The following is an 11,112-nucleotide window of genomic DNA, read 5'->3' on the forward strand; positions in this document are numbered from 1 at the left end:
ACTACTGAATAATAAGTTTCTGCTGCTAAGTTTCACTTTTGAAAGGTAATTACTTTCTGTTTTTAAAAGCATAAACTTTTTTTAGTTCCTCTTTTCAGTTATGTACTAATGGGGCATCCCTAGGATTTTTTTTTTTACTGATCTCATTCTGCCCTATCCATGCCCTTTCCCATTTCAAAAATATTTTCTCTTTATATTTTCCCAGAAAACTTAGCATGGTCATTTCTAAGACAAGAAAAGCCACAATATCCCGATTCTGCTAATAAAATGCTGTGTTACCATGGGGAAAATACCTCTTTGTCTCTTAACTGAACTAGGTCAAGATTAGTAAACAAGTGAGCGCCAAGTTAGAAGAATATCTTCTATACAATATGGTTGTTTGCTTGAGTCCTGTTCACTGCCTTATTAGTTCTCATACTTTGTCTACAGGTTCCTTTGGATTTTCTACATCAACAGTAATATGATCTGAAAATATGATAATTTGTCTCTCCTCTTACAATCCACACATATTTTTATTTTTCTTGTCTCAAGAAAAAATATTCAAAGAAACATTGAAATTTCTCCAGATTTGGCAAAAGGCACAAACCTACAGATTCAATAAACTGAATAAACCCCAAACAGGAGAAACTCAAAGAGGTATAAACCAAAACACACTAATATCAACAAGCTGAAAACAAACAAAAAAGAAAAAAAACCTTCACAACAGAGAGAAACAACACATAAATTACAGGGGAAAGTAATTTAAAGGACTGCTGATTTCTCATCGGAAACAAATATGGGCAAGAGAAGTAGCATGTTTTTCAAGTGCTGAAAGAAAAGAACAGTCAATCTAGAACTTTTTTTTAATGAGGTATTCTTTACTTACAATATTGTTTTGCATTCAGGTATATAGCAAAGTGATTCATTTATACATACACATATATCTACTTCTTTTCAGATGATTTTCTGTTATAAGTTATTACAAAATATTGAGTATAGTTCTGTGTGCTATACAGTAGGTCCTTTTTGGTTACCTATTTTGTTTTGTTTATTTTTATTTATTTTTTCATTTATTTTTATTAGTAGGAGGCTAATTACTTTACAATATTGTAGTGGTTTTTGCCATACATTGACATGAATCAGCCATGGATTTACATGTATTCCCCATCCCGATCCCCCCTTCCACCTCCCTCTCCACCTGATTCCTCTGGGTCTTCCCAGTGCACCAGCCCTGAACACTTGTCTCATGCATCCAGCCTGGACTGGTTATCTGTTTCATCCTAGATAACATAAGTGTTTCGGTGCTGTTCTCTCCAAACATCCCATCCTCGCTTTCTCCCACAGAGTCCAAAAGTCTCTTCTATACATCTGTGTCTCTTTTTCTGTTTTGCATATAGGGTTATCATTACCATCTTTCTAAATTCCATATATATGTGTGTTAGTATGCTGTAATGTTCTTTATCTTTCTGGCTTACTTCACTCTGTATAATGGGCTCCAGTTTCATCCATCTCATTAGAACTGATTCAAATGAATTCTTTTTGATGGCTGAGTAATATTCCATGGTGTATATGTACCACAGCTTCCTCATCCATTCATCTCCTGATGGGCATCTAGGTTGCTTCCATGTCCTGGCTATTACAAACAGTGCTGCGATGAACATTGGGGTGCACGTGTCTCTTTCAGATCTGGTTTCCTCGGTGTGTATGCCCAGAAGTGGGATTGCTGGGTCATATGGCAGTTCTATTTCCAGTTTTTAAGAAATCTCCACACTGTTCTCCATAGCGGCTGTACTAGTTTGCATTCCCACCAACAGTGTAAGAGGGTTCCCTTTTCTCCACACCCTCTCCAGCATTTATTGCTTGTAGACTTTTGGATAGCAGCCATCCTGACTGACGTGTAATGGTACCTCATTGTGGTTTCGATTTGCATTTCTCTGATAATGAGTGATGTTGAGCACCTTTTCATATGTTTGTTAGCCATCTGTATGTCTTCTTTGGAGAAATGTCTGTTTAGTTCTTTGGCCCATTTTTTGATTGGGTCATTTATTTTTCTGGAATTGAGCTTCAGGAGTTGCTTGTATATTTTTGAGATTAATCCTTTGTCTGTTGCTTCATTTGTTATTATTTTCTCCCATTCTGAAGGCTGTCTTTTCACCTTGCTTATAGTTTGCTTTGTTGTGCAAAAGCTTTTAAGTTTCATTAGGTCCCATTTGTTTATTTTTGCTTTTGTTTCCAATATTCTGGGAGGTGGGTCATAGAGGATCTTGCTGCAATTTATGTCAGAAAGTGTTTTGCCTATGTTCTCCTCTAGGAGTTTTATAGTTTCTGGTCTTACATTTAGATCTTTAATCCATTTTGAATTTATTTTTGTGTATGGTGTTAGAAAGTGTTCTAGTTTCATTCTTTTACAAGTGGTTGACCAGTTTTCCCAGCACCACTTGTTAAAGAGGTTGTCTTTTTCCATTGGATATCCTTGCTTCCTTTGTCGAAGATAAGGTGTCCAAAGGTATGTGGATTTATCTCTAGTCTTTCTATTCTGTTCCATTGATCTATATTTCTGTCTTTGTGCCAGTACCATACTGTCTTGATGAGTGTGGTTTTGTAGTAGAGTCTGAAGTCAGGCAGATTGATTCCTCCAGTTCCATTCTTCTTTCTCAAGATTACTTTGGCTATTCGAGGTTTTTTGTATTTCCATACAAATTGTGAAATTATTTGTTCTAGTTCTGTGAAGAATACCGTTGGTAGCTTGATAGGGATTGCATTGAATATATAGATTGCTTTGGGTAGTATAGCCATTTTGACAATATTGATTCTTACAATCCATGAACTTGGTATATTTCTCCATCTGTTTGTGTCCTCTTTGATTTCTTTCATCAGTGTTTTATAGTTTTCTATGTATAGGTCTTTTGTTTCTTTAGGTAGATATACTCCTAAGTATTTTATTCTTTTTGTTGCAATGGTGAATGGTATTATTTCCTTAATTCCTCTGTTTTCTCATTGTTAGTGCATAGGAATGCAAGGGATTTCTGCATGTTAATTTTATATCCTGCCACTTTACTATATTCATTGATTAGCTCTAGTAATTTTCTGGTAGAGTCTTTAGGGTTTTCTATGTAGAGGATCATGTCATCTGCAAACAGCGAGAGTTTCACTTCTTCTTTTCCCATCTGGATTCCTTTTACTTCTTTTTCTGCTCTGATTGCTGTGGCCCAAACTTCCAAAACTATGTTGACTAGTAGTGGTGAGAGTGGGCACCCTTGTCTTGTTCCTTATTTCAGGGGAAATGCTTTCAGTTTTTCACCATTGAGGGTAATGCTTGCTGTGGGTTTGTCATATATAGCTTTTATTATGTTGAGGTATGTTCCTTCTATTCCTGTTTTCTGGAGAGTTTTAATCATAAATGGATGTTGAATTTTGTCAAAGGCTTTTTCTGCATCTATTGAGATAATCAAATGGTTTTTATCTTTCAATTTTTTAATGTGGTGTATTACATTGATTGGTTTGTGGATATTAAAGAATCCTTGCATTCCTGGGATAAAGCCCACTTGGTCATGGTGTATGATTTTTTTAATATGTTGTTGGATTCTGTTTGCTAGAATTTTGTTAAGGATTTTTGCATCTATGTTCATCAGTGATATTGGCCTGTAGTTCTCTTTTTTTGTGGCATCTTTGCCTGGTTTTGGAATTAGGGTGATGGTGGCCTCACAGATGAGTTTGGAAGTTTACCTTCCTCTGCAATTTTCTGGAAGAGTTTGAGTAAGATAGGTGTTAGCTCTTCTCTAAATTTTTGGTAGAATTCAGCTGTGAAGCCCTCTGGTCCTGGGCTTTTGTTTGCTGGAAGATTTCTGATTAAAATTTCGATTTCCTTGCTTGTGATGGGTCTGGTAAAATCTTCTATTTCTTTCTGGCTCAGTTTTGGAAAGTTATCCTTTTCTAGGAATTTGTCCATTTCTTCCAAGTTGTCCATTTTATTGGCATAGAGCTGCTGGTAGTAGTCTCTTATGATCCTTTATATTTCAGTGTTGTCTGTCGTGATCTCTCCATTTTCACTTCTAATTTTGTTGATTTGGTTCTTCTCCCTTTGTTTCTTAATGAGTCTTGCTAACGGTTTGTCAATTTTGTTTATTTTTTCAAAAAACCAGCTTTTAGCTTTGCTGATTTTTGCTATGGTCTCTTTAGTTTCTCTTGCATTTATTTCTGCCCTAATTTTTAAGATTTCTTTCCTTCTACTAACCCTGGGGTTCTTCATTTCTTCCTTCTCTAGTTGTCTAGTGTAGAGTTAGGTTATTTATTTGACTTTTTTCTTGTTTCTTGAGTTAAGCCTGTAATGCTATGAATCTTCCCCTTAGCACTGCTTTTACAGTGCCCCATAGGTTTTGGGTTGTTGTGTTTTCATTTTCATTCATTTCTATGCATATTTTGATTTCTTTTTTTTTCTATGATTTGTTGGTTATTCAGAAGCGTGTTATTTAGCCTCCATATGTTTGGATTTTTAATAATTTTCTTCTTGTAATTGAGATCTAATCTTACTGCACTGTGGTCAGGAAAGATGACTGGAAGATTTCAATTTTTTTGAATATACCAAGGCTAGATTTATGGCTCAGGATGTGATCTATTCTGGAGAAGGTTACATGTGCACTTTAGAAAAAGGTGAATTTGATTGTTTTGGGGTGAAATGTCCTATAGATATCAATTAGGTCTACCTGGTCCATTGTGTCATTTAAAGTTTGTGTTTCCTTGTTAATTTTCTGTTTAGTTGATCTATCCATAGTTGTGAGTGGGGTATTAAAGTCTCCCACTCTTATTGTGTTACTATTAATTTCCTCTTTCATACTCGTTAGCATTTGCCTTACATATTGTGGTGCTCCTATGTTGGATGCATATATATTTATAATTGTTATATCTTCTTCTTGAATTGATCCTTTGATCATTATGCAGTGTCCTTGTTTGTCTCTTTTCACGGCCTTTATTTTAAAGTCTATTTTATCTGATATGAGTATTGCGACTCCTGCTTTCTTTCGGTCTCCGTTTGTGTGAAATATTTTTTTCCAGCCCTTCACTTTTAGTCTGTGTGTGTCCCTTGTTTTGAGGTGGGTCTCTTGTAGACAGCATATATAGGGGTCTTGTTTTTGTATCCATTCAGCCAGTCTTTGTCATCTGGTTGGGGCATTCAACCCATTTAAATTTAAGGTAATTATTGATAGGTACAGTCCCGTTGTCATTTACTTTGTTGTTTTGGGTTCACATTTATATAATCTTTCTGTGTTTCCTGCCTAGAGAAGATCCTTTAGCATTTGTTGAAGAGTTGGTTTGGTGGTGCTGAATCCTCTCAGCTTTTGCTTGTCTGTAAAGCTTTTGAATTCTCCTTCATATCTGAATGAGATCTTTGCTGGGTACAGTAATCTTGGTTGTAGGTTATTCTCTTTCATTACTTTAAGTATGTCCTGCCACTCTCTTCTGGCCTGAAGGGTTTCTATTGATAGATCAGCTGTTATCCTTATGGGAATCCCTTTGTGTGTTCTTTGTTGTTTCTCCCTTGCTGCTTTTAATATTTGTTCTTTGTGTTTGATCTTTGTTAATTTGATTAATATGTGTCTTGGGGTGTTTTGCCTTGGGTTTATCCTGTTTGGGACCCTCTGGGTTTCTTGGACTTGGGTGGCTATTTCCTTCCCCATTTTAGGGAAGTTTTCATCTATTATCTCCTCGAGTATTTCTCATGGCCTTTCTTTTTGTCTTCTTCTTCTGGGACTCCTATGATTCAAATGTTGGGGCATTTCACATTGTCCCAGAGATCCCTGAGGTTTTCCTCATTTCTTTTGATTCTTTTTTCTTTTTTCCTCTCTGCTTCATTTATTTCCACCATTTTATCTTCTACCTCACTTATCCTATCTTCTGTCTCCGTTATTCTACTGTTGGTTCCCTCCAGAGTGTCTTTGATCTCATTTAATGCATTATTCATTTTTAATTGACTCTTTTTTATTTCTTCTAGGTCCTTGTTAAACCTTTCTTGCATCTTCTCAATCTTTGTCTCCAGGCTATTTATCTGTAACTCCACTTTGTTTTCAAAATTTTGCATCATTTTTATTATTATTCTAAATTCTTTTTCAGGTAGATTCCCTTATCTCCTCCTCTTTTGTTTGACTTGGTGGGCATTTTTCATGTTCCTTTACCTGTTGGGTTTTTCTCTGCCTTTTCATCTTGTTTAGATTGCTGTGTCTGGAGTGGGCTTTCTGTATTCTGGTGGTCTGTGGTTCCTTTTTATTGTGGAGGTTTCACCCAGTGGGTGGGGTTGGACGATTGGCTTGTCAAGGTTTCCTGGTTAGGGAAGCTTGCATCGGTGTTCTGGTGCATGGAACTGGATTTCTTCTCTCTGGAGTGCAGTGGAGTGTCCAGTAATGAGTTTTGAGATGGGTCTATGTGTTAAGTGTGACTTTGGGCAGCCTGTATGTTGATGCTCAGGGTTATGTTCCTCCATTGGTGGAGAATTGGTGTGGTATGTCTTGCTCTGGAACTTATTGGCTCTTGGGTGGTGTTTGAGTTCAGTGTAGGTATGGAGGCTTTTGGATGGTCTCTTTTTATTTAATGTTCCATGTAGTCAGGAGTTTTCTGGTGTTCTCAGGTTTTAGGCTTAAGTCTCCTGCCTCTGGATTTCTGTTTTATTCATCCAGTAGTCTCAAGACTTTTCCAACTATACAGCACTGATAATAAAACTTCTAGGTTAATGGTGAAAAGATTCTCCACCATGAGGGACACACAGAGAGGTTCACAGAGTTACATGAAGAAGAGGAGAGGGAGGAGGGAGATAGAGATGAGCAGGAGGAGAAAAGGGGGGACTCAAGAGGAGAGAGACAGATCTACACAGTTCTCTGTTCCCGAAGTGTTCTCCATAGCCCAGACACCCACAGAGATTCACAGAATTGGATTGGGAAGAGAAGGGGAAGGGAGGAAATAGAGATGTTCTGAGGTGGAAAATGGAGAGTCAAAAGTGGGTGAGAGTAATCAACACACTCCTGAGTAAAAATGGGTACTGAATATTGGATTCTTAAATGTCCAAAATTGATATAAAATAATGAAAAACGAAGATTAAAAATCTAGAGTAGAGGTTAGACTCTTAAAAATACAATATTAAAAACAAAAACACAAAAAATTTTAGAAATATATGTGAAGTTCGGTTTAGAAATAGGGCTTCTCCTTTTTCTTTTTGCAAGGTTATAGTGAAATGAAAACGAAAATTAAGGAATAATAGCACAGTAATAGAGGACTTTAAAAGAAAATAAGAGGAAAAAATATAACAGGAAAAAAATTTTTTTTCCTTATTATGAAAATAGTAAAAATATATGAAAATGAAAGTTAAGGAGTAATGGGGGAGTAATAGGGAATTTTAGAAGAAAATAAAAGAGAAAAAATAAAAAAGAAAAGAAAAGAAAAAAAATTTTTTTTAATTAAAAAAAAAGTAAAAATATATCTAGGAATGTCTCTGGATCTGTTGCGGTCAGTGTGGGTTTGGCTCAGTTTTAGATAGCTCCTCGTTCCAGCTTACACTTCTCGATATCTATAGGCCCCTTCCGGTGTAGTCGGTGTTACCTACAGGGATTTTAATCTGTTGCCCCGGTCCCTTCTGAAACGGTTCCTTTTGTTTATTTGGCTTCTGTTTGCAGGTCTCTTCAGTGTCTAATTTCCGCCCTGACACAGGCAGGCGGAGGTGGTCTCTTGTTTAGGTTCGCTTGTTCAGCCATGCTGCAGGGAGGGAGCAGCGCTGCAGACAGATATTGCTGTGTGTGGGGAGCTCTCACCGTGTTCTGGCCACACTGGGTTTGCCCTCGCTCACAGGTGTGTGCTGTCCCCGTCTACACTGTTCAGGCTCTCGGCTGCTCTATATGGAGCGGGCCCTGCATTGCATGCGGTTCCAGTTTTTGGGTACTCCACAAAAGCGCAGATTCGGTTGGGCCTGCGTTTTGTGCCTTCCCCGGCCAGAGCAGCTCAGGCAGCCAGAAGCTTGACGGGCACACTCTCCCCGGGTGCGGTGGCCTTCTCCCCTCCGCGGTCCCAGCCTCAGTTTCCGTGTGCACCAGTGGGGTGTGTGTGGCTGTGTCTATTCTTGGGAGCTGGCCTCTAGCCGTGACCCTCCAGGTGGATGTTGACCATCCAGAATCTCAGGAAGTCTTTGGTTAGAAACTGGAGGCCTTTTGCAGTTTGGTAGGGGTGCCGTCTCTGGGGCCGAGTTTGCCTCTTTCCCCTCCCTCCTGCCTCCTGCCTCCGGCAGGGCTGGGCCGGTCTGCTGCTGGCTATCTCTTCTCTGGAATTGCTCAGTCCCTTTGTTCTGGGAATGGCTGTCAGGTTAATTCTCTCTCTCTTGCTATCCCACAGTTTAAGTTGCTATCTCACGTTAGCTCCCTCCGATTGCCCTCAGGGCATTCGGGCCCGGTCCTTACCCTAAGCAATGCCGCCCGCTCCTCTCCGTTCCGCCCCCACTTGCTGGTGGTGGATGCGGGCATCTGGGGTACTTTTCTGCTGGGAGTTGCTTTTAGGCACGTAATCTGTGGGTTTTACTTATTTTTCCTCCCAGTTAGGTTGCCCTTCGAGATTTGAAAACCCCCCAGACCCGCCCATGAGAGGGTTTCCTGGTGATTGGAAACTTCGTCTATTATGACTCCCTTCCCGGGACGGGTCTCCATCCCTATCTCTTTTGTCTCTCTTTTTATCTTTTATATTTTGTCCTACCTCCTTTCGAAGATGATGGTCTGCTTTTCTGTGTGCCTGATGTCTTCTGCTAGTGGTCAGAAGTTGTTTTGTGAAGTTTGCTCAGCTTTCAAATGTCCTTTTGACGAATTTGTAGGGGAGAAAGTGGTCTCCCCATCCTAACCCTCCGCCATCTTGGCTCCTCCCCCGTCAATCTAGAATTCTATACCCAGGAAATGAAGGTGAAATCAAGACATCCTCAATGTGAGGGAAAACTAACAGAATTTGTCACCAGCAGATGTACCCTAGAAAAATGGCCAAAGGAATATCTAGAAACAGAAAGAAAAAAGAAAGAAACTTGTAACATCGAGCATAAAGAAAGAGTAATGGGAAGAGTAAAAATATATGAGAAAATATAATGGCCTATCTTTCTCTGTTCTTTCTTTCTTTTTTTCCTTTTTTTTTGCCACTCCATGCAGCTTTCAGGATCTTAGTTCCTAACCATGGATTGAACCCATACCTTGCAGTTTAGGCACTTAGTCCTAACCACTGGACAAACAGGTAATTTCCTATCCTTCTCCTATTGAGTTTTCTAAATTATGTCTGATAATTGAAGCAAAAATTATAACTTTACCTGACATGATTCTCAATATATGTAGAGGTTTTATTTAAGATATTAAGGAGTGATGGTAAAAGAATCTAGTACAGATAATATTTCTACACATTAGTTGAACTGGTAAATGGATCATAAAGAAAGAAAGGGAATTCCAGAAAAACATCCACTTCTGCTTCATTGACTACACTAAAGCCTTTGACTGTGTGGATCATGACAGATTGTGGAAAATTCTTGAAGAGATGGGAATACCAAACCACCTTACCTGCCTCCTGAGAAACCTGTATGCAAGTCAAGAAGCAACAGTTAGAACCAGACATGAAAAAATGGACTGGTTCAAAATTGGGAAAGGAGTACATCAAGGCTGTATATTGTCACCCTGCTTACTTAACTTATATGCAGAGTACATCATGTGAAATGCTAGGCTGGATGAATCACAAGATTCCCAGGAGAAACATTAACAACCTCAGATAATAAAATGACACCACTCTAATGTCAGGAAGCAAATAGGAACTGAAGAGCCTCTTGACGAGGGTGAAAGAAGAAAGTGAAAAAGCTGGCCTAAAACTTCAATGGGAGGAGGCAGGAATATACAATGGAAAAAAGAAAACCTCTTTAATAAGTGGTGCTGGGAAAACTGGTCAACCATTTGTAAAAGAATGAAACTAGAACACTTTCTAACACCATACACAAAAATAAACTCAAAATGGATTAAAGATCTAAATGTAAGACCAGAAACTATAAAACTCCTAGAGGAGAACATAGGCAAAACACTCTCCGACATAAATCACAACAGGATCCTCTATGACTCACCTCCCAGAATATTGGAAATTAAAGCAAAAATAAACAAATGGAACCTAATGAAACTTAAAAGCTTTTGCACAACAAAGCAAACTATAAGCAAGGTGAAAAGACAGCCCTCAGATTGGGAGAAAATAATAACAAATGAAGCAACAGACAAAGTATTAATCTCAAAAATATACAAGCAACTCCTGAAGCTCAATTCCAGAAAAATAAATGACCCAATCAAAAAATGGGCCAAAGAACTAAACAGACATTTCTCCAAAGAAGACATACAGATGGCTAACAAACACATGAAAAGGTGCTCAACATCACTCATTATCAGAGAAAGCAAATCAAAACCACAATGAGGTACCATTACACGTCAGTCAGGATGGCTGCTATCCAAAAGTCTACAAGCAATAAATGCTGGAGAGGGTGTGGAGAAAAGGGAACCTTCTTACACTGTTGGTGGGAATGCAAACTAGTACAGCCACTATCGAGAACAGTGTGGAGATTCCTTAAAAAGCTGGAAATAGAACTGCCATATGACCCAGCAATCCCACTTCTGGGCGTACACACCGAGGAAACCAGATCTGAAAGAGACACGTGCACCCCAATGTTCATCGCAGCACTGTTTGTAATAGCCAGGACATGGAAGCAACCTAGATGCCTATCAGGAGATGAATGGATGAGGAAGCTGTGGTACATATACACCATGGAATATTACTCAGCCATCAAAAAGAATTCATTTGAATCAGTTCTAATGAGATGGATGAAACTGGAGCCCATTATACAGAGTGAAGTAAGCCAGAAAGATAAAGACCAATACAGTATACTAAGGCATATATATGGAATTTAGAAAGATGGTAACAATAACCCTATATGCAAAACAGAAAAAGAGACAGAGATGTACAGAACAGACTTTGAGACTCTGTGGGAGAAGGCGAGGGTGGGATGTTTCGAGAGAACAACATTGAAACATGTATATTATCTAGGGTGAAACAGATAACCAGTCCAGGCTGGATGCATGAGACAAGTGTTCAGGGCTGGTGCACTGG

This window comes from Odocoileus virginianus, chromosome 5 (assembly GCF_023699985.2).
Source record: "Odocoileus virginianus isolate 20LAN1187 ecotype Illinois chromosome 5, Ovbor_1.2, whole genome shotgun sequence".
Taxonomy (NCBI): domain Eukaryota; kingdom Metazoa; phylum Chordata; class Mammalia; order Artiodactyla; family Cervidae; genus Odocoileus; species Odocoileus virginianus.